Genomic DNA, 24,389 nt, shown 5'->3' with positions numbered 1-24,389 from the left:
GCAAAACTAATCCTAAATAACATTCCAAAAAACATTTTGGTTTCAACAATTGATGATTATTTTTTATCATGTTTGTATTTCGTACTTGAACATATAAATATGATGATTATTGAAAGCGCAAATGTACTCCGGAAAGATAACTATGGCTAAAATCTGTCCAGGACTTTTTTTAACATGGTGAATGAAGCTTTGTAAATGTGTTCAAATACAGTGTAGTTAGTTTAATATAAAGAGTTCATTAATCCAGCTCCCTGAAAAAGGGAAAAATCTGATGTATTATAATCCAATCAACTTTATTGCCACAAATCCATAAAAGAGTCGATCCCAATAGGTGGGTAGGCCTAGGATCACATATCAGCCCTCGCTGTACACGTTTCGAACACAAACGTGTTCTTATTCTTCAGCTGAAGACTAAGAACACGTTTGTGTTTGAAACAGGCTACAGCGAGGGCTGATATGTGATCCTATGCCTACCCACCTATTGGGATCGACTATTTTATGGATTTGTGGCAACAAAGTTGATTGGATTATAATACATCAGATTTTTCCCTTTTTCAGGGAGCTGGATTAATGAACTCTTTTTGCTTCTCCCACGTCCTGGGCTGGACGTTTTCCATGCTCGGATGTTTTTCTCGCTTGTGGATCCCTGTTGGGTGATCGGAAACAAATTTTACCTTTTTGTGTAAGTTAGTTTAATATGTTTGGTCAATCATACACAGTCACACTTACTGATTTAGCTCCAGGATTGGGCGAAGAAAGGATAAGTTTCTGTAGAAAACATATTGCCGCTTTTTCGAAGCACCTGCTGTGGAGGGTAGGGGATTAAATTCCCGCCTAAATTGGTCCCTGGCTGAGCGCCATGGCCGTTTAACCAAATCAACTGTTGGAAAAGTTGAGACACAACAAGTCACATTCCCACAAATAACAACATATTCATGAAACAACACAATGTGTTCAGCTATGTTTGAGTTTAAAAGTATTATGCTTGTGATCATCATGCCTGGCTTACAAAAATATGTTTTACAAAAAAAAAAAATAAAGACATTTAAGACTAATAATTGTGTGACCATTTTGCACCATGTTGTAAAGTTGAAAATTAAGATTTAACTAGCATGAGTACTGTTCTAAACTCTTGGGCAAAACATAGCCTGCATGACTGTGTCTGGGTCTAACAACACAAACATTAACACAAGTAGCATTGGCCATTAGCCATATGTAAGGGCTTGCCTTGCGTGAATAATTGTGGATGATTGCATTAATTAAGTCGAAACATTTTATTTCAATCAGTCACACACACAAACTTTGGTGTGCCCAGCAAGACATGTTAAAATCAAAAACTCCAAGGCGGTTTTTTATAAAAATTCTGTATTTTTTTTTTTAAAAACAGTCAGCACATGTTGATCCTTACATGTTTAACATTATATTTTCTCGTAACATTCAAAATAAAAAAAATGAAGAGACTTTAAAGGCAATACTTTTGGCATATAGTCCAACGGTCAATTAACAAATCTAACAAACAAAAACCTTGTTAAGCATAAGAGAAAATAATGTTAGACATCTATGGAGATATGCTTGAATACAGTTCACTTTGTAAAATTTGAGGTAACACATTTTGTAACAGCAGGGAATTGTGTGGCAAAAATGCAGGTTGGGCACATGCCAGACAACTAGGCCTTGAGTTACCTAGGTATTCTATAGTATTTTCAAACATGAACCAAACACTTTTTAAAAGCTAAAGATACACTCAATACATAAAATGCTGACACAAACACACACTGCATTTTTGAGCAATTAGAAACAAGCATGGTTCATGAGAAAATAATAAATCAAACACAGGGAACATACTGGAAAGTAATAAGAATATTGTAAAGTGTATATGATAAGGTCCATGTAAATATAAATCTTAATAACACATAAGCCGAATGCTTATGATGGTAAGACATGGACCCTAACATATCTAATGCACAATATGAAGTTTGCTCATATGTTTGTATGAATTCCATGTTTAAGAAAACAAGGAACACCTATGGGTTAACTTACCAAACTTTGCCTGCTTTGCTGGTGAATATGTGGACCAACCACGTCTGGGGTACAGCTGCTCAGCTACAGCAAACCAACCACGTTCTATCGCCAGCCTGTCATGGTATCCTTCGCATCGTGTGTCCCATAGTTCAGGATGTTGCTCCACCAAAGTTATTAGCCGCTCTGTGTCCACACGAGGGGACATAATATTAGCCAGTCAGCAGAGTATGAAGATGCCAGCACTCTGATAAGTTGCCAACTTCACCTCAGAGCCTAAAATGATCTCTAGACTTATGTATAGCTTTGGCCCAAGCAATGTTTAGACACCTGTCTGGTATTGATACAATTGCTTCAAATGTTAACCCTAAAATTTGAAAAACGCGCACGGACAGCACACGGATGGCACACGGACGTCATCCGTGTGCGGTACGTGTTTACACGCACCCATTGACTTTGATGGGTCCGTGTGATTTGTGTGCTCCCACGAACACTACATGTCTCCGTGTTTGGCACACGGAGACACGGTCCGCAAAAAATCAATGACATCTGCACAGATGCATTGATTTCAATGTGTCTACGTGTGTCAGTGGCTCCGGTATGTGAGGAAACTGTCACCTCACGTACCGGAGCCACTGACGTGTGAAACCGGCCTTAGCTGCTTTTTTTCTTGCCATAATACAAATTCTAAGTAAAGAAAAACGAGTGGCCACCATTACTTTAACCCCTTTACCCCCAAGGGTGGTTTGCACGTTAATGACCGGGCCAATTTTTACAATTCTGAACACTGTCCCTTTATGAGGTTATAACTCTGGAACGCTTCAACGGATCCCGGTGATTCTGACATTGTTTTCTCGTGACATATTGTACTTCATGATAGTGATAACATTTCTTTGATATTACCTGTGTTTATTTGTGAAAAAAACGGAAATTTGGCGAAATTTTTGAAAATTTTGCAATTTTCCAACTTTGAATTTTTATGCAATAAAATCACAGAGATATGTCACACAAAATACTTAATAAGTAACATTTCCCACATGTCTATTTTACATCAGCACAATTTTGGAACCAAAATTTATTTTTTGTTAGGGAGTTATAAGGGTTAAAAGTTGACCAGCAATTTCTCATTTTTACAACACCATTTTTTTTTTAGGGACCACATCTCATTTGAAGTCATTTTGAGGGGTCTATATGATAGAAAATAACCAAGTGTGACACCATTCTAAACACTGCACCCCTCAAGGTGCTCAAAACCATAATCAAGAAGTTTATTAACCCTTCAGGTGTTTCACAGGAATTTTTTGAATGTTTAAATAAAAATGAACATTTAACTTTTTTACACAAAAAATTTATTCAGCTCCAATTTGTTTTATTTTACCAAGGGTTACAGGAGAAAATGGACCACAAAAGTTGCTGTACAATTTGTCCTGAGTACGCCAATACCCCATATGTGGGGGTAAACCACTGTTTAGGCGCATGGGAGAGCTCGGAAGGGAAGGAGCGCCGTTTGACTTTTCAATGCAAAATTGACAGGAATTGAGATAGGACGCCATGTTGCGTTTGGAGAGCCACTGATGTGCCTAAACATTGAAACCCCCCAGAAGTGACACCATTTTGGAAAGTAGACCCCCTAAGGAACTCATCTAGATGTGTTGTGAGAGCTTTGAACCCCCAAGTGATTCACTACAGTTCATAACGCAGAGCCATGAAAATAAAAATTATATTTTTTGCCACAAAAATTATTTTTTAGACCTCAGTTTTGTATTTTTCCAAGGGTAACAGTTGAAACTAGATGGGTATTTCCTGAAGGAACTACAGATAGTGCTTTGGAATGGTGCCCGGGCTGCCCCTGCAAGACTTTTACACTTGGGTGCCCCTCAGGGTTGAGGATTTGGTGGGCTGGGCACCTCGGGGTCTGATTTGGTGGGCTGGGCACCTTGGGGTCCGATTTGGTGGGCGGGGCCCCTCGGGGTCCGATTTGGTGGGCGGGGCCCCATTTGGTGGGCGGGGCCCCTCGGAATCCGATTTGGTGGGTGGGGCCACTCTGGGTCCGATTTGGCGGGCGGCGCCACTCTGGGTCCGATTTGGCGGGCGGCGCCACTCTGGGTCCGATTTGGCGGGCGGCGCCACTCTGGGTCCGATTTGGCGGGCGGCGCCACTCTGGGTCCGATTTGGCGGGCGGCGCCACTCTGGGTCCGATTTGGCGGGCGGCGCCACACTGGGTCCGATTTGGCGGGCGGCGCCACACTGGGTCCGATTTGGCGGGCGGCGCCACTCCGGGTCCGATTTGGCGGGCGGCGCCACTCCGGGTCCGATTTGGCGGGCGGCGCCACTCCGGGTCCGATTTGGCGGGCGGCGCCACTCTGGGTCCGATTTGGCGGGCGGCGCCACTCTGGGTCCGATTTGGCGGGCGGCGCCACTCTGGGTCCGATTTGGCGGGCGGCGCCACTCTGGGTCCGATTTGGTGAGCGGCGCCACTCCGGGTCCGATTTGGCGGGCGGCGCCACTCTGGGTCCGATTTGGTGAGCGGCGCCACTCCGGGTCCGATTTGGCGGGCGGCGCCACTCTGGGTCCGATTTGGCGGGCGGCGCCACTCTGGGTTCGATTTGGCGGGCGGCGCCACTCTGGGTCCGATTTGGCGGGCTGGGTCCGATTTGGTGAGCGGGGCAATAATTATAATAAGACTATAGATAGTGCTTTGAAATTGTGCTGTGCTATCACTTTAAGAGCTGATATTATCTGCCAAAACTGTCCTGCTAGGGTCATGTACAGTTCGCAGGCGTTGGCATAGTAACTGGGCCTGACTGAGCATATCAATGAGCTAATCAGCCAGGTGGCAGGTACATTTCAAATTGCCTCAGAAACCCGGCCATTATAACCTATGTGAAAATTTCCCTATTGAAAAGCATTACAATGAGGGGAAAAAACATTTTCAAACGCAAATTGCGCCAAAACTACAAATCCGATCGACACGAAAAATACTTAGCACACCTCTTGGGGACGCTGGCTTCGAAATGACACCTCACTGGAGTCTGTGAGTGAAGCGGTTCGGGCCACATTACGTGCGGACTGAATAATAATAAGAATAAGAATAATAAGAAGAAGAAGTTATCCACGGTGGAATAACAGTATAGTCATAGTGCTTTGTTCCAAAGCACTATAACTAGATGGGTATTTCCTGAAGGAACTACAGATAGTGCTTTGGAATGGTGCCCGGGTTGCCCCAGCAAGACTTTCACACTTGGGTGCCCCTCAGGCGCTGTTTTGGTAGTTGTAGCCACTCTGGGTCCGATTTGGCGGGCGGCGCCACTCTGGGTCCGATTTGGCAGGCGGCGCCACTCCGGGTCCGATTTGGCGGGCGGCGCCACTCCGGGTCTGATTTGGCGGGCGGCGCCACTCCGGGTCCGATTTGGCGGGCGGCGCCACTCCGGGTCCGATTTGGCGGGCGGCGCCACTCCGGGTCCGATTTGGCGGGCGGCGCCACTCCGGGTTTGATTTGGCGGGCAGCGCCACTCTGGCGGGCGGCGCCACTCCGGGTCCGATTTGGCGGGCGGCGCCACTCCGGGTCCGATTTGGCGGGCGGCGACACTCTGGGTCCGATTTGGCGGGCGGCGCCACTCCGGGTCCGATTTGGCGGGCGGCGCCACTCCGGGTCCGATTTGGCGGGCGGCGCCACTCCGGGTCCGATTTGGCGGGCGGCGCCACTCTGGGTCCGATTTGGTGGGCGGCGCCACTCCGGGTCCGATTTGGCGGGCGGCGCCACTCCGGGTCCGATTTGGCGGGCGGCGCCACTCCGGGTCCGATTTGGCGGGCGGCGCCACTCTGGGTCCGATTTGGCGGACGGTGCCACTCTGGGACCGATTTGGCGGGCGGCGCCACTCTGGATCTGATTTGGCGGGCGGCGCCACTCTGGGTCCAATTTGGCGGGCGGCGCCACTCTGGGTCCGATTTGACGGGCGGCGCCACTCTGGCTCCGATTTGGCGGGCGGCGCCACATTGGGTCCGATTTGGCGGGCGGCGCCACTCTGGGTCCGATTTGGCGGGCGGCACCACTCTGGGTCCGATTTGGCGGGCGGCACCACTCTGGGTCCGATTTGGCGGGCGGCACCACTCTGGGTCCGATTTGGTGGGTGGCGCCACTCTGGGTCCGATTTGGCGGGCGGCGCCACTCTGGGTCCGATTTGGCGTTCGGCGCCACTCTGGGTCCGATTTTGCGGGCGGCGCCACTCTGGGTCCGATTTGGCGGGCGGCGCCACTCTGGGTCTGATTTGGCGGGCGGCACCACTCTGGGTCCGATTTGGCGGGCGGCGCCACTCTGGGTCCGATTTGGCGGGCGGCGCCACTCTGGGTCCGATTTGGCGGGCGGCGCCACTCTGGGTCCGATTTGGCGGGCGGCGCCACTCTGGGTCCGATTTGGCGGGCGGCGCCACTCTGGGTCCGATTTGGCGGGCTGGGTCCGATTTGGTGAGCGGGGCAATAATTATAATAAGACTATAGATAGTGCTTTGAAATTGTGCTGTGCTATCACTTTAAGAGCTGATATTATCTGCCAAAACTGTCCTGCTAGGGTCATGTACAGTTCGCAGGCGTTGGCATAGTAACTGGGCCTGACTGAGCATATCAATGAGCTAATCAGCCAGGTGGCAGGTACATTTCAAATTGCCTCAGAAACCCGGCCATTATAACCTATGTGAAAATTTCCCTATTGAAAAGCATTACAATGAGGGGAAAAAACATTTTCAAACGCAAATTGCGCCAAAACTACAAATCCGATCGACACGAAAAATACTTAGCACACCTCTTGGGGACGCTGGCTTCGAAATGACACCTCACTGGAGTCTGTGAGTGAAGCGGTTCGGGCCGCATTACGTGCGGACTGAATAATAATAAGAACTAGATGAGTATTTCCTGAAGGAACTACAGATAGTGCTTTGGAATGGTGCCTGGGCTGCCCCTTCAAGACTTTCACACTTGGGTGCCCCTCAGGCAGTCCGATTTGGTAGTCGGAGTCACTCTGGTTCTGATTTGGTGGGTTGGGTCAATCTGGGTCCTATTTGGTGGGCGGGGTCACTCTGGGACCAATTTGGTGGGCGGAGCCACTCTGGGTCCAATTTGGTGGGCGGGGCACCTCAGGGACCGATTTGGTGGGCGGGGTCACTCAGGGTCCGATTTGGTGGATGGGGTCACTCAGGGTCCGATTTGGTGGGCGGGGTCACTCTGGGTTCGATTTGGTGGATGGGGTCACTCAGGGTCTGATTTGGTGGGCGGGGTCACTCTGGGTCCGATTTGGTGGGCGGGGTCACTAGGTTCGATTTGGTGGGCGGGGTCACTCTGGAACAGATTTGGTGGGCGGGGTCACTCTGGAACAGATTTGGTGGGCAGGGTCACTCTGGGACCGATTTGGTGGGCGGGGTCACTCTGGGTCCGATTTGGTGGGCGGGGCACCTCAGGGTCCGATTTGAGGGGCGGGGCACCTCAGGGTCCAATTTGGTGGGCGGGGTCACACTGGGTCCGATTTGGTGGGCGGGGTCACTCTGGGACCAAATTGGTGGGCGGAGCCACTCTGGGTCCGATTTGGTGGGCGGGGCACCTCAGGGACCGATTAGGTGGGCGGGGTCACTCTGGGTCCAATTTGGTGGGCGGAGCCACTCTGGGTCCGATTTGGTGGGCGGGGCACCTCAGGGTCCAATTTGGTGGGTGGGGTAACTCTGGGTCCGATTTGGTGGGCAGAGCCACTCTGGGTTCGATTTGGTGGGCGGGGCACCTCATGACCGATTTGGTGGGCGGGGCCCCTCAGGGGCCGATTTGGTGGGCGGGGCCCCTCAGGGGCCGATTTGGTGGGCGGGCCCCTCAGGGGCCGATTTGGTGGGCGGGGCCACTCTGGGTCCGATTTGGTGGGCGGGGCACCTCAGGGGCCAATTTGGTGGGCGGGGACCCTCATGGGCCCATTTGGTGGGCGGGTCCACTCTGGGTCCAATTTGGTGGGCGGGGCACCTCAGGGGCCGATTTGGTAGGCGGGGCCCCTCGGGCCGATTTCATGGGCGGGGCCACTCTGGGGCCGATTTCATGGGAAGGGCCACTCGGTCCGATTTGGTTTGCAGGGCCACTCTGGGTCCGTTTTGGTGGGCGGGGCCCCTCAGGGGCCGTTTGGTGGGCAGGGTCCCTCAGGAGCCGTTTTGGTGGGTGCGGCCCCTCAGGGGCCGATTTGGTGGGTGGCGCCCCTCAGGGGCCGATTTGGTGAGCGGGGCCACTCTGGGTCCGATTTGGTGGGCGGGGGACCTCAGGGGATGATTTGGTGGGCAGGGCCCCTCAGGGGCCGATTTGGTGGGCGGGGCCCCTCAGGGGCCAATTTGATGGGCGGGGCCACTCTGGGTCCGATTTGGTTTGCGGGGCCACTCTGGGTCCGTTTTGGTGGGCGGGGCCCCTCAGGGGCCGTTTGGTGGGCGGGGCCCCTCAGGAGCCGTTTTGGTGGGCTCGGCCCCTCAGGGGCCGATTTGGTGGGTGGCGCCCCTCAGGGGCTGATTTGGTGAGCGCCCCGGCCACTCTGGGTCCGATTTGGTGGGCGGGGGACCCCAGGGGATGATTTGGTGGGCGGGGCCCCTCAGGGGCTGATTCGGTGGGCGGGGCCCCTCACGGGCCGATTTGGTGGGCGGGGCCACGCTGGGTCTGATTTGGTGGGCGGGGCACCTCTGGGGCTGATTTGGTGAGCAGGGCCCCTCAGGGGCCGATTTGGTGGGCGGGGCCCCTCAGGGGCCCATTTGGGGGGCGGGGCCCCTCTGGGTCCAATTTGGTGGGCGGAGCCACTCTGGGTCCAATTTGGTGGGCAAGGCACCTCAGGGTCCGATTTGGTGGGCGGGGCCGATTTGGTGGGCGGGGCCACTCTGGGTCCGATTTGGCGGGCGGCGCCACTCTGGGTCCGATTTGGCGGGCGGCGCCACTCTGGGTCCGATTTGGCGGGCCGGGTCACTCTGGGTCCGATTTGGCGGGCCGGGTCACTCTGGGTCCGATTTGGTGGCCCGGGTCACTCTGGGTCCGATTTGGTGGGCCGGGTCACTCTGGGTCCGATTTGGTGGGCCGGGTCACTCTGGGTCCGATTTGGTGGGCCGGGTCACTCTGGGTCCGATTTGGTGGGCCGGGTCACTCTGGGTCCGATTTGGTGGGCCGGGTCACTCTGGGTCCGATTTGGTGGGCCGGGTCACTCTGGGTCCGATTTGGTGGCCCGGGTCACTCTGGGTCCGATTTGGTGGCCCGGGTCACTCTGGGTCCGATTTGGTGGCCCGGGTCACTCTGGGTCCGATTTGGTGGCCCGGGTCACTCTGGGTCCGATTTGGTGGCCCGGGTCACTCTGGGTCCGATTTGGTGGCCCGGGTCACTCTGGGTCCGATTTGGTGGCCCGGGTCACTCTGGGTCCGATTTGGTGGCCCGGGTCACTCTGGGTCCGATTTGGTGGCCCGGGTCACTCTGGGTTTGATTTGGTGGGCCGGGTCACTCTGGGTCCGATTTGGTGGCCCGGGTCACTTTGGGCCCGATTTGGTGGCCCGGGTCACTCTGGGTCCGATTTGGTGGCCCGGGTCACTCTGGGTCCGATTTGGTGGCCCGGGTCACTCTGGGTCCGATTTGGTGGCCCGGGTCACTCTGGGTCCGATTTGGTGGCCCGGGTCACTCTGGGTCCGATTTGGTGGCCCGGGTCACTCTGGGTCCGATTTGGTGGCCCGGGTCACTCTGGGTCCGATTTGGTGGCCCGGGTCACTCTGGGTCCGATTTGGTGGCCCGGGTCACTCTGGGTCCGATTTGGTGGCCCGGGTCACTCTGGGTCCGATTTGGTGGCCCGGGTCACTCTGGGTCCGATTTGGTGGCCCGGGTCACTCTGGGTCCGATTTGGTGGCCCGGGTCACTCTGGGTTTGATTTGGTGGCCCGGGTCACTCTGGGTGCGATTTGGTGGGCCGGGTCACTCTGGGTCCGATTTGGTGGCCCGGGTCACTCTGGGTCCGATTTGGTGGGCCGGGTCACTCTGGGTCCGATTTGGTGGCCCGGGTCACTCTGGGTCCGATTTGGTGGGCCGGGTCACTCTGGGTCCGATTTGGTGGGCCGGGTCACTCTGGGTCCGATTTGGTGGGCCGGGTCACTCTGGGTCCGATTTGGTGGGCCGGGTCACTCTGGGTCCGATTTGGTGGGCCGGGTCACTCTGGGTCCGATTTGGTGGGCCGGGTCACTCTGACTGACAGCAGGATAAGGGAATGGCTGATAACAGAGAATAGACTGACAGCAGGACAAGGGAATGGCTGATAGCAGAGAGAATAGACTGACAGCAGGACAGGGGAATTGCTGATAACAGAGAGAAATAGACTGACAGCAGGACGGGGAATGGCTGATAACAGAGAGAATAGACTGACAGCAGGACAGGGGAATGGCTGATAACAGAGAGAATAGACTGACAGCAGGACAGGGGAATGGCTGATAACAGAGAGAATAGACTGACAGCAGGACGGGGAATGGCTGATAACAGAGAGAATAGACTGACAGCAGGACAGGGGAATGGCTGATAACAGAGAGAAATAGACTGACAGCAGTACGGGGAATGGCTGATAACAGAGAGAAATAGATGGGTATTTCCTGAAGGAACTACAGATAGTGCTTTGGAATGGTGCCCGGGTTGCCCCAGCAAGACTTTCACACTTGGGTGCCCCTCAGGCGCTGGTTTGGTAGTTGTAGCCACTCTGGGTCCGATTTGGTGGGTGGGGCCCCTCAGGGGCCGATTTGGTGGGCGCTGTATACTGCGGGGCTCTGCGCTGTATACTGCGGGGCTCTGCGCTGTATACTGCGGGGCTCTGCGCTGTATACTGCGGGGCTCTGCGCTGTATACTGCGGGGCTCTGCGCTGTATGCTGCGGGGCTCTGCGCTGTGTACTGCGCGGCTCTGCGCTGTGAACTGTACGGCTCTGCGCTTTATACTGCGCGGCTCTGCGCTGTGTACTGCACGGCTCTGCGCTGTGTACTGCGCGGCTCTGCGCTGTGTACTGCACGGCTCTGCGCTTTATACTGCGCGGCTCTGCGCTGTGTACTGCACGGCTCTGCGCTGTGTACTGCGCGGCTCTGCGCTGTGTACTGCGCGGCTCTGCGCTTTATACTGCGCGGCTCTGCGCTGTGTAGTGCGCAGCTCTGCGCTGTGTACTGCGCGGCTCTGCACTGTATACTGCGTGGCTGTGCAATATACTACGTGGACATGCATATTCTAGAATACCCGATGAGTTAGAATCGGGCCTCCATCTAATAATCATAAGACTACAGATAGTGGTTTGGAATTGTGCTGTACTGTCACTTTAAGAGCTGATATTATCTGACAAAACTTGTGAGCTGATGTAGAGTTCATAGGCGTTGGCATAGTAACTGTGTCTGACTGCGCATATCAATGAGCTAATCAGCCAGGTGGCAGTTATTTTTAGAAATTGCCTCAGAAACCAGCCCATTATAAACGTATGGGACAATTTCCCTATTGAAACGCATTGAAAGACTTTTTTCAAACACAAATTGCGCAAAAACTACAAATCCGATCGGCACGAAAAATACTTAGCACACCTCTTGGGGACGCTGGCTTCGAAATGACACCTCACTGGAGTCTGTGAGTTTAGCGGTTCGGGCCGCATTACGTGCGGACTGAATAATAAGAATAAGAAGAAGTTTACCACGGTGGAATAACAGTATAGTGCTTTGTTCCAAAGCACTATAATAAGAATAACTAGATGGGTATTTCCTGAAGGAACTACAGATAGTGCTTTGGAATGGTGCCCGGGCTGCCCCTGCAAGACTTTCACACTTGGGTGCCCCTCAGGCGGTCCGATTTGGTGGGTTGGGTCAATCTGGGTCTGATTTTGTGGGCGGGGTAAATCTAGGTCCGATTCGGTGGGCGGGGTCACTTTTGGTCCGATTCTGTGGGCGCGGCCACTCTGGGTCCGATTCGGTGGGCGGAGCCACTCTGGGTCCGATTTGGTGGGCGGGGCACCTTAGGGACCAATTTGGTGGGTGGGGTCACTCGGTCCGATTTGGTGGGCTGGGCACCTCAGGGTCTGATTTGGTGGGCTGGGCACCTCAGGGTCCGATTTGGTGGGTGGGGTCACTCTGGGTCCGATTTGGTGGGCGGGGTCACTCTGGGTCCGATTTGGTGGAAGGGGTCACTCTGGGTCTGATTTGGTGGAAGGGGTCACTCTGGGTCTGATTTGGTGGAAGGGGTCACTCTGGGTCCGATTTGGTGGGCGGAGCCACTCTGGGTCCGATTTGGTGGGCGGGGTCACTCTGGGTCCGATTTGGTGGGCCGGGCCCCTCGGGGTCCGATTTGGTGGGCCGGGCCCCTCGGGTTCCGAATTGGTGAGCGGGGTAATCTACTATATAATTGTCTAAGGGCACTTCCGTCTTTCTGTCTCACAACACCGCTACGTCATCATCTCGTGAGACCGCAATGCACTCTTGGGACCGGAGCGCGCAACAAGCATCGGGTAGCGGCCACTCCAGGTGCAACAAGCATCGTGTACCGGCCGCTCTAGGAGGTGCAACAACCATCAGATACCGGCCGCTCCAGGAGGTGAGTATGTAACTTTTTTATTTTAATTCTTTTTTTTTTTTTTTTAACAGGGATATGCAGTATACTATGTGACTGGACAATATACTACGTGACTGGGCAGTATAACTACGTGGCTCTGCGCTGTATACTGCGTGGCTCTGCGCTGTATACTGCGTGGCTCTGCGCTGTATACTACGCGGCTCTGCGCTGTATACTACGCGGCTCTGCGCTGTATACTGCGCGGCTCTGCGCTGTGTACTACGCGGCTCTGCGCTGTATACTGCGCGGCTCTGCGCTGTGTACTGCGCGGCTCTGCGCTGTGTACTGCGCGGCTCTGCGCTGTGTACTGCGCGGCTCTGCGCTGTGTACTGCACGGCTCTGCGCTGTGTACTGCGCGTTCTGCGCTGTATACTGCGCGGCTCTGCGCTGTATACTGCGCGGCTCTGCGCTTTGTACTGTGCGGCTCTGCGCTATATACTGCGTGGCTCTTCGCTGTATACTACGCGGCTCTGCGCTGTGTACTGCGCGGCTCTGCGCTGTGTACTGCGCGTGTCCGTGCTGTGTACTGCGCGTGTCTGCGCTGTATACTGCGCGGCTCTGTGCTGTGTACTGCACGGCTCTGCACTGTGTACTGCACGGCTCTGCGCTGTATACTGCGGGGCTCTGCACTGTGTACTGCGCGGCTCTGTGCGGTATACTGCGCGGCTCTGCTCTTTATACTGTGCGGCTCTGCGCTCTGTACTGCGCGGCTCTGCGCTGTGTACTGCCCGGCTCTGCGCTGTGTACTGCGCGGCTCTGCGCGGTATACTGCGCGGCTCTGCGCTGTGTACTGCACGGCTCTGCGCTTTATACTGCGCGGCTCTGCGCTGTGTACTGCGCGGCTCTGCGCTGTGTACTGCGCGGCTCTGCGCTGTGTACTGCGCAGCTCTGCGCTTTGCCCTGCGCCGCTCTGCGCTGTGTACTGCGCGGCTCTGCGCTGTGTACTGCGCGGCTCTGCACTGTGTACTGCGCGGCTCTGCGCGGTATACTGCGCGGCTCTGCTCTTTATACTGTGCGGCTCTGCGCTGTGTACTGCGCGGCTCTGCGCTGTGTACTGCGCGGCTCTGCGCTGTGTACTGCGCGGCTCTGCGCTGTGTACTGCGCGGCTCTGCGCTTTGCACTGCGCCGCTCTGCGCTGTGTACTGCGCGGCTCTGCGCTGTATACTGCGCGGCTCTGCGCTTTCCACTGCGCCGCTCTGCGCTGTGTACTGCGCGGCTCTGCGCTGTGTACTGCACAGCTCTGCGCTGTGTACTGCGCGGCTCTGCACTGTGTACTGCGCGGCTCTGCGCGGTATACTGCGCGGCTCTGCTCTTTATACTGTGCGGCTCTGCGCTCTGTACTGCGCGGCTCTGCGCTGTGTACTGCCCGGCTCTGCGCTGTGTACTGCGCGGCTCTGCGCTGTGTACTGCGCGGCTCTGCGCGGTATACTGCGCGGCTCTGCGCTGTGTACTGCGCGGCTCTGCGCTTTATACTGCGCGGCTCTGCGCTGTGTACTGCACGGCTCTGCGCTGTGTACTGCGCGGCTCTGCGCTGTGTACTGCGCGGCTCTGCGCTTTGCACTGCGCCGCTCTGCGCTGTGTACTGCGCGGCTCTGCGCTGTGTACTGTGCGGCTCTGCACTGTGTACTGCGCGGCTCTGCTCTTTATACTGTGCGGCTCTGCGCTGTGTACTGCGCGGCTCTGTGCTGTGTACTGCGCGGCTCTGCGCTGTGTACTGCGCGGCTCTGCGCGGTATACTGCGCGGCTCTGCGCTGTGTACTGCACGGCTCTGCGCTTTATACTGCGCGGCTCTGCGCTGTGTACTGCGCGGCTCTGCGCTGTGTACTGCGCGGCTCTGCGCTGTGTACTGCGCGGCTCTGCGCTTTATACTGCGCGGCTCTGCGCTGTGTACTGCGCGGCTCTGCGCTGTGTACTGCGCGGCTCTGCGCTTTGCACTGCGCCGCTCTGCGCTGTGTACTGCGCGGCTCTGCGCTGTGTACTGCGCGGCTCTGCACTGTGTACTGCGCGGCTCTGCGCGGTATACTGCGCGGCTCTGCTCTTTATACTGTGCGGCTCTGCGCTGTGTACTGCGCGGCTCTGCGCTGTGTACTGCGCGGCTCTGCGCTGTGTACTGCGCGGCTCTGTGTGGTATACTGCGCGGTTCTGCGCTGTGTACTGCACGGCTCTGCGCTTTATACTGCGCGGCTCTGCGCTGTGTACTGCGCGGCTCTGCGCTGTGTACTGCGCGGCTCTGCGCTGTGTACTGCGCGGCTCTGCGCTGTGTACTGCGCGGCTCTGCGCTTTATACTGCGCGGCTCTGCGCTGTGTACTGCGCGGCTCTGCGCTGTGTACTGCGCGGCTCTGCACTGTATACTGCGTGGCTGTGCAATATACTACGTGGACATGCATATTCTAGAATACCCGATGAGTTAGAATCGGGCCACAGTCTAATAATCATAAGACTACAGATAGTGCTTTGTAATTGTGCTGTACTGTCACTTTAAGAGCTGATATTATCTGACAAAACTTGTGACCTGGTGAGCTGATAGACTTTATAGGCGTTGGCATAGTAACTGGGTCTCACTGCGCATATCAATGAGCTAATCAGCCAGGTGGCAGTTATTTTTAGAAATTGCCTCAGAAATCAGGCCCATTATAAACGTATTGGAAAATTTCTCTATTGAAATGCATTGAAACACTTTTTTCAAACACAAATTGCGCAAAAACTACAAATCCGATCGGCACGAAAAATACTTAGCACACCTCTCAGGAACGCTGGCTTCGAAATGACACCTCACTGGAGTCTGTGAGTGAAGCGGTTCGGGCCGCATTACGTGCGGACTGAATAATAATAATAACTAGATGGGTATTTCCTGAAGGAACTACAGATAGTGCTTTGGAATGGTGCCCGGGCTGCCCCTGCAAGACTTTCACACTTGGGTGCCCCTCAGGCGGTCCGATTTGGTGGGTTGGGTCAATCTGGGTCTGATTTTGTGGGCGGGGTAAATCTAGGTCCGATTCGGTGGGCGGGGTCACTTTTGGTCCGATTCTGTGGGCGCGGCCACTCTGGGTCCGACTCGGTGGGCGGAGCCACTCTGGGTCCGATTTGGTGGGCGGGGCACCTTAGGGACCAATTTGGTGGGTGGGGTCACTCGGTCCGATTTGGTGGGCTGGGCACCTCAGGGTCTGATTTGGTGGGCTGGGCACCTCAGGGTCCGATTTGGTGGGTGGGGTCACTCTGGGTCCGATTTGGTGGGCGGGGTCACTCTGGGCCCGATTTGGTGGAAGGGGTCACTCTGGGTCCGATTTGGTGGAAGGGGTCACTCTGGGTCTGATTTGGTGGAAGGGGTCACTCTGGGTCCGATTTGGTGGGCGGAGCCACTCTGGGTCCGATTTGGTGGGCGGGGTCACTCTGGGTCTGATTTAGGGGGCGGGGTCACTCTGGGTCCGATTTGGTGGGCCGGGCCCCTCGGGGTCCGATTTGGTGGGCCGGGCCTCTCGGGTTCCGAATTGGTGAGCGGGGTAATCTACTATCTAATTATCTAAGGGCACTTCCGTCTTTCTGTCTCACAACACCGCTACGTCATCATCTCGTGAGACCGCAATGCACTCTTGGGACCGGAGCGCGCAACAAGCATCGGGTACCGGCCACTCCAGGTGCAACAAGCATCGTGTACCGGCCGCTCTAGGAGGTGCAACAACCATCAGATACCGGCCGCTCCAGGAGGTGAGTATGTAACTTTTTTATTTTAATTCTTTTTTTTTTTAACAGGGATATGCAGTATACTATGTGACTGGACAATATACTACGTGACTGGGCAGTATAACTACGTGGCTCTGCGCTGTATACTGCGTGGCTCTTCGCTGTATACTACGTGGCTCTTCGCTGTATACTACGCGGCTCTGCGCTGTGTACTGCGCGGCTCTGCGCTGTGTACTGCGCGTGTCCATGCTGTGTACTGCGCGTGTCTGCGCTGTATACTGCGGGGCTCTGCACTGTATACTGCGGGGCTCTGCGCTGTATACTACGCGGCTCAGCGCTGTATACTGCGCGGCTCTGCGCTGCATACTGCGTGGCTCTACGCTGCGTACTGCGCGGCTCTGCGCTGTATACTGGGTGGCTCTGCGCTGTGTACTGCGCGGCTCTGTGCTGTGTACTGTGCGGCTCTGCACTGTGTACTGCGCGGCTCTGCGCTGTGTACTGCGCGGCTCTGCGCTGTGTACTGCGCGGCTCTGCGCTTTATACTGTGCGGCTCTGCGCTCTGTACTGCGCGGCTCTGCGCTGTGTACTGCGCGGCTCTGCGCTGTATACTGCGCGGCTCTGCGCTGTGTACTGCGCAGCTCTGCGCTGTGTACTGCGCGGCTCTGCGCTGTGTACTGCTCGGCTCTGCGCTGTGTACTGCGCGGCTCTGCGCTGTGTACTGCGCGGCTCTGCGCTGTGTACTGCGCGGCTCTGCGCTGTGTACTGCGCGGCTCTGCGCTGTGTACTGCACGGCTCTGCGCGGTATACTGCGCGGCTCTGCGCTTTATACTGTGCGGCTCTGCGCTCTGTACTGCACGGCTCTGCGCTGTCTACTGCGCGGCTCTGCGCTATGTACTGCTCGGCTCTGCGCTGTGTACTGCGCGGCTCTCCGCTTTATACTGCGCGGCTCTGCGCTTTATACTGCACGGCTCTGCGCTTTATACTGCGCGGCTCTGCGCTGTGTACTGCACGGCTCTGCGCTGTGTACTGCGCGGCTCTGCGCTGTGTACTGCACCGCTCTGCGCTTTATACTGCGCGGCTCTGCGCTGTGTACTGCACGGCTCTGCGCTGTGTACTGCGCGGCTCTGCGCTGTGTACTGCGCGGCTCTGCGCTTTATACTGCGCGGCTCTGCGCTTTATACTGCGCGGCTCTGCGCTGTGTACTGCGCGGCTCTGCGCTGTGTACTGCGCGGCTCTGCGCTGTGTACTGCACGGCTCTGCGCTTTATACTGCGCGGCTCTGCGCTGTGTACTGCACGGCTCTGCGCTGTGTACTGCGCGGCTCTGCGCTGTGTACTGCACGGCTCTGCGCTTTAAACTGCGCGGCTCTGCGCTGTGTACTGCACGGCTCTGCGCTGTGTACTGCGCGGCTCTGCGCTGTGTACTGCGCGGCTCTGCGCTGTGTACTGCACGGCTCTGCGCTTTATACTGCGCGGCTCTGCGCTGTGTACTGCACGGCTCTGCGCTGTGTACTGCACAGCTCTGCGCTGTGTACTGCACGGCTCTGCGCTTTATACTGCGCGGCTCTGCGCTGTGTACTGCACGGCTCTGCGCTTTATACTGCGCGGCTCTGCGCTGTGTACTGCACGGCTCTGCGCTGTGTACTGCGCGGCTCTGCGCTGTGTACTGCACGGCTCTGCGCTTTAAACTGCGCGGCTCTGCGCTGTGTACTGCACGGCTCTGCGCTGTGTACTGCGCGGCTCTGCGCTGTGTACTGCGCGGCTCTGCGCTGTGTACTGCACGGCTCTGCGCTTTATACTGCGCGGCTCTGCGCTGTGTACTGCACGGCTCTGCGCTGTGTACTGCACGGCTCTGCGCTGTGTACTGCGTGGCTCTGCGCTGTGTACTGAGCGGCTCTGCGCTGTGTACTGCGCGGCTCTGCGCTGTGTACTGCGCGGCTCTGCGCTTTATACTGCGCGACTCTGCGCTTTGTATTGCGCGGCTCTGCGCTTTATACTGCGCGGCTCTGCGCTGTGTACTGCACGGCTCTGCGCTGTGTACTGCGCGGCTCTGCGCTGTGTACTGCGCGGCTCTGCGCTGTGTACTGCGCGGCTCTGCACTGTATACTGCGTGGCTGTGCAATATACTACGTGGACATGCATATTCTAGAATACCCGATGAGTTAGAATCGGGCCACCATCTAATAATTATAAGACTACAGATAGTGGTTTGGAATTGTGCTGTACTGTCACTTTAAGAGCTGATATTATCTGACAAAACTTGTGACCTGGTGAGCTGATGTAGATTTCATAGGCGTTGGCATAGTAACTGTGTCTGACTGCGCATATCAATGAGCTAATCAGCCAGGTGGCAGTTATTTTTAGAAATTGCCTCAGAAACCAGCCCATTATAAACGTATAGGAAAATTTCTCCATTGAAACGCATTGAAAGACTTTTTTCAAACACAAATTGCGCAAAAACTACAAATCCGATCGGCATGAAAAATACTTAGCACACCTCTTGGGGACGCTGGCTTCGAAATGACACCTCACTGGAGTCTGTGAGTTTAGCGGTTCGGGCCGCATTACGTGCGGACTGAATAATAAGAATAAGAAGAAGTTTACCACGGTGGAATAACAGTATAGTGCTTTGTTCCAAAGCACTATAATAATAAGAAGAAGTTATCCACGATGGAATAACAGTATAGTGCTTTGTTCCAAAGCACTATAATAACTAGATGGGTATTTCCTGAAGGAACTACAGATAGTGCTTTGGAATGGTGCCCGGGCTGCCCCTGCAAGACTTTCACACTTGGGTGCCCCTCAGGCGCTGGCTTGGTAGTTGTAGCCCCTAAAGGGGTGAGGCCACTCTGGGTCCGATTTGGTGGGCGGGGTCACTCTGGGACCAATTTGGCGGGCGGCGTCACTCTGGGACCGATTTGGCGGGCGGCGCCACTCTGGGTCCGATTTGGCGGGCGGCGCCACTCTGGGTGCGATTTGGTGGGCGGCGCCACTCTGGGTCCGATTTGGCGGGCGGCGCCACTCTGGGTCCCATTTGGCGGGCGGCGCCACTCTGGGTCCGATTTGGCGGGCGGCGCCACTCTGGGTCCGATTTGGCGGGCGGCGCCACAATGGGTCCGATTTGGCGGGCGGCGCCACTCTGGGTCCGATTTGGCGGGCGGCGCCACTCTGGGTCCGATTTGGCGGGCGGCGCCACTCTGGGTCCGATTTGGCGGGCGGCGCCACTCTGGGTCCGATTTGGCGGCCCGGGTCACTCTGGGTCCGATTTGGCGGCCCGGGTCACTCTGGGTCCGATTTGGCGGCCCGGGTCACTCTGGGTCCGATTTGGTGGGCCGGGTCACTCTGGATCCGATTTGGTGGGCCGGGTCATTCTGGGTCCGATTTGGTGGGCCGGGTCACTCTGGGTCCGATTTGGTGGGCCGGGTCACTCTGGGTCCGATTTGGTGGGCCGGGCCACTCTGGGTCCGATTTGGTGGGCCGGGCCACTCTGGGTCCGATTTGGTGGCCCGGGTCACTCTGGGTCCGATTTGGTGGGCCGGGTCACTCTGGGTCCGATTTGGTGGGCTGGGTCACTCTGGGCCCGATTTGGTGGCCCGGGTCACTCTGGGCCCGATTTGGTGGCCCGGGTCACTCTGGGTCCGATTTGGTGGCCCGGGTCACTCTGGGTCCGATTTGGTGGGCCGGGTCACTCTGGGTCCGATTTGGTGGCCCGGGTCACTCTGGGTCCGATTTGGTGGCCCGGGTCACTCTGGGTCCGATTTGGTGGCCCGGGTCACTCTGGGTCCGATTTGGTGGCCCGGGTCACTCTGGGTCCGATTTGGTGGCCCGGGTCACTCTGGGTCCGATTTGGTGGCCCGGGTCACTCTGGGTCCGATTTGGTGGCCCGGGTCACTCTGGGTTTGATTTGGTGGCCCGGGTCACTCTGGGTCCGATTTGGTGGGCCGGGTCATTCTGGGTCCGATTTGGTGGGCCGGGTCACTCTGGGTCCGATTTGGTGGGCCGGGTCACTCTGGGTCCGATTTGGTGGGCCGGGTCATTCTGGGTCCGATTTGGTGGGCCGGGTCACTCTGGGTCCGATTTGGTGGGCCGGGTCACTCTGGGTCCGATTTGGTGGGCCGGGTCACTCTGGGTCCGATTTGGTGGGCCGGGTCACTCTGGGTCCGATTTGGTGGGCCGGGTCACTCTGACTGACAGCAGGATAAGGGAATGGCTGATAACAGAGAATAGACTGACAGCAGGACAAGGGAATGGCTGATAACAGAGAGAATAGACTGACAGCAGGACAGGGGAATTGCTGATAACAGAGAGAAATAGACTGACAGCAGGACGGGGAATGGCTGATAACAGAGAGAATTGACTGACAGCAGGACAGAGGAATGGCTGATAACAGAGAAAAATAGACTGACAGCAGTACGGGGAATGGCTGATAACAGACAGAAATAGACTGACAGCAGGACGGGGAATGGCTGATAACAGAGAGAATAGACTGACAGCAGGACAGGGGAATGGCTGATAACAGAGAGAATAGACTGACAGCAGGACGGGGAATGGCTGATAACAGAGAGAAATAGACTGACAGCAGGACGGGGAATGGCTGATAACAGAGAGAATAGACTGACAGCAGGACAGGGAATGGCTGATAACAGAGAGAATAGACTGACAGCAGGACAGGGGAATGGCTGATAACAGAGAGAATAGACTGACAGCAGGACAGGGGAATGGCTGATAACAGAGAGAAATAGACTGACAGCAGTATGGGGAATGGCTGATAACAGAGAGAAATAGATGGGTATTTCCTGAAGGAACTACAGATAGTGCTTTGGAATGGTGCCCGGGTTGCCCCAGCAAGACTTTCACACTTGGGTGCCCCTCAAGCGCTGGTTTGGTAGTTGTAGCCACTCTGGGTCCGATTTGGTGGGTGGGGATCCTCAGGGGCCGATTTGGTGGGCGCTGTATACTGCGGGGCTCTGCGCTGTATACTGCGGGGCTCTGCGCTGTATGCTGCGCGGCTCTGCGCTGTATGCTGCGTGGCTCTGCGCTGTATGCTGCGGGGCACTGCGCTGTATGCTGCGGGGCACTGCGCTGTATGCTGCGCGGCTCTGCGCTGTATACTGCGCGGCTCTGCGCTGTATGCTGCGCGGCTCTGCGCTGTATACTGTGGGGCTCCGCGCTGTATGCTGTGTGGCTCCGCGCTGTATACTGCGTGGCTCTGCGCTGTATACTGCGCGGCTCTGCGCTGTATGCTGCGCGGCTCTGCGCTGTATACTGTGGGGCTCTGCGCTGTATGCTGCGCGGCTCCGCGCTGTATGCTGCGTGGCTCTGCGCTGTATAATGTACGGCTCTGCGCTGTGTACTGTAATAATAATAAGACTGCAGATAGTGCTTTGAAATTGTGCTGTGCTGTCACTTTAAGAGCTGATATTATCTGGCAAAACTGTGCTGGTGTGGTCATGTACAGTTCGCAGGCATTGGCATAGTAACTGGGCCTGACTGCGCATATCAATGAGCTAATCAGCCAGGTGGCAAGTGGCAGGTACATTTCAAATTGCCTCAGAAACCCGGCCATTATAACCTATGGGAAAATTTCTCTATTGAAATGCATTACAATGAGGGGAAAAAACATTTTCAAACGCAAATTGCGCCAAAACTACAAATCCGATCGACACGAAAAATACTTAGCACACCTCTTGGGGACGCTGGCTTCGAAATGACACCTCACTGGAGTCTGTGAGTGAAGCGGTTCGGGCCGCATTACGTGCGGACTGAATAATAATAATAACTAGATGGGTATTTCCTGAAGGAACTACAGATAGTGCTTTGGAATGGTGCCCGGGCTGCCCCTGCAAGACTTTGACACTTGGGTGCCCCTCAGGCGGTCCGATTTGGTGGGTTGGGTCAATCTGGGTCTGATTTTGTGGGCAGGGTAAATCTAGGTCCGATTCGGTGGGCGGGGTCACTTTTGGTCCGATTCTGTGGGCGCGGCCACTCTGGGTCCGATTCGGTGGGCGGAGCCACTCTGGGTCCGATTTGGTGGGCGGGGCACCTTAGGGACCAATTTGGTGGGTGGGGTCACTCGGTCCGATTTGGTGGGCTGGGCACCTCAGGGTCTGATTTGGTGGGCTGGGCACCTCAGGGTCCGATTTGGTGGGTGGGGTCACTCTGGGTCCGATTTGGTGGGCGGGGTCACTCTGGGCCCGATTTGGTGGAAGGGGTCACTCTGGGTCCGATTTGGTGGAAGGGGTCACTCTGGGTCTGATTTGGTGGAAGGGGTCACTCTGGGTCCGATTTGGTGGGCGGAGCCACTCTGGGTCCGATTTGGTGGGCGGGGTCACTCTGGGTCTGATTTAGGGGGCGGGGTCACTCTGGGTCCGATTTGGTGGGCCGGGCCCCTCGGGGTCCGATTTGGTGGGCCGGGCCTCTCGGGTTCCGAATTGGTGAGCGGGGTAATCTACTATCTAATTGTCTAAGGGCACTTCCGTCTTTCTGTCTCACAACACCGCTACGTCATCATCTCGTGAGACCGCAATGCACTCTTGGGACCGGAGCGCGCAACAAGCATCGGGTACCGGCCACTCCAGGTGCAACAAGCATCGTGTACCGGCCGCTCTAGGAGGTGCAACAACCATCAGATACCGGCCGCTCCAGGAGGTGAGTATGTAACTTTTTTATTTTAATTCTTTTTTTTTTTTAACAGGGATATGCAGTATACTATGTGACTGGACAATATACTACGTGACTGGGCAGTATAACTACGTGGCTCTGCGCTGTATACTGCGTGGCTCTGTGCTGTATACTGCGTGGCTCTGCGCTGTATACTACGCGGCTCTGCGCTGTATACTACGCGGCTCTGCGCTGTATACTGCGTGGCTCTGCGCTGTGTACTGCGCGGCTCTGCGCTGTGTACTGCGCGGCTCTGCGCTGTGTACTGCACGGCTCTGCGCTGTGTACTGCGCGGCTCTGCACTGTGTACTGCGCGTTCTGCGCTGTATACTGCGCGGCTCTGCGCTGTATACTGCGCGGCTCTGCGCTGTATACTGCGCAGCTCTGCGCTTTGTACTGCGCGGCTCTGCGCTATATACTGCGTGGCTCTTCGCTGTATACTACGCGGCTCTGCGCTGTGTACTGCGCGGCTCTGCGCTGTGTACTGCGCGTGTCCGTGCTGTGTACTGCGCGTGTCTGCGCTGTGTACTGCGCGGCTCTGCGCTGTGTACTGCACGGCTCTGCGCTGTATACTGCGGGGCTCTGCACTGTATACTGCGGGGCTCTGCGCTGTATACTACGCGGCTCAGCGCTGTATACTGCGCGGCTCTGCGCTGCATACTGCTTGGCTCTACGCTGCGTACTGCGCGGCTCTGCGCTATATACTGGGTGGCTCTGCGCTGTGTACTGCGCGGCTCTGTGCTGTGTACTGTGCGGCTCTGCACTGTGTACTGCGCGGCTCTGCGCTGTGTACTGCGCGGCTCTGCGCTGTGTACTGCGCGGCTCTGCGCTTTATACTGTGCGGCTCTGCGCTCTGTACTGCGCGGCTCTGCGCTCTGTACTGCGCGGCTCTGCGCTGTATACTGCGCGGCTCTGCGCTGTGTACTGCGCGGCTCTGCGCTGTGTACTGCGCGGCTCTGCGCTGTGTACTGCGCGGCTCTGCGCTGTGTACTGCTCGGCTCTGCGCTGTGTACTGCGCGGCTCTCCGCTGTGTACTGCGCGGCTCTGCGCTGTGTACTGCGCGGCTCTGCGCTGTGTACTGCGCGGCTCTGCGCTGTGTACTGCGCGGCTCTGCGCTTTATACTGCGCGGCTTTGCGCTGTGTACTGCGCGGCTCTGCGCTGTGTACTGCGCGGCTCTGCGCTGTGTACTGCACGGCTCTGCGCTTTATACTGCGCGGCTCTGCGCTGTGTACTGCACGGCTCTGCGCTGTGTACTGCGCGGCTCTGCGCGGTATACTGCGCGGCTCTGCGCTTTATACTGTGCGGCTCTGCGCTCTGTACTGCACGGCTCTGCGCTGTCTACTGCGCGGCTCTGCGCTGTGTACTGCTCGGCTCTGTGCTGTGTACTGCGCGGCTCTCCGCTTTATACTGCGCGGCTCTGCGCTGTGTACTGCGC

At 56.3% G+C, this 24,389-nt stretch overlaps 1 long non-coding RNA gene across 1 annotated transcript in view; it reads right to left on the bottom strand.

The window, feature by feature from the left end:
- Window positions 1-734: 734 nt before the first annotated feature.
- LOC143786342 (uncharacterized) overlaps window positions 735-24,389 on the bottom strand; it is a 203,819-nt gene continuing 180,164 nt past the window's right edge. The window contains exons 2-3 of the long non-coding RNA XR_013218268.1: window positions 2,041-2,205; window positions 735-880 (exon numbers count right to left, since the gene is read on the bottom strand). This is a non-coding gene — a long non-coding RNA (uncharacterized LOC143786342). The remainder of the gene's footprint in view (window positions 881-2,040; window positions 2,206-24,389) is intronic.

This window comes from Ranitomeya variabilis, chromosome 7 (assembly GCF_051348905.1).
Source record: "Ranitomeya variabilis isolate aRanVar5 chromosome 7, aRanVar5.hap1, whole genome shotgun sequence".
Lineage (NCBI taxonomy): Eukaryota > Metazoa > Chordata > Amphibia > Anura > Dendrobatidae > Ranitomeya > Ranitomeya variabilis.
Note: the sequence above shows the minus strand (reverse complement) of the source record. Positions and strands in the feature narration are given on the sequence as shown.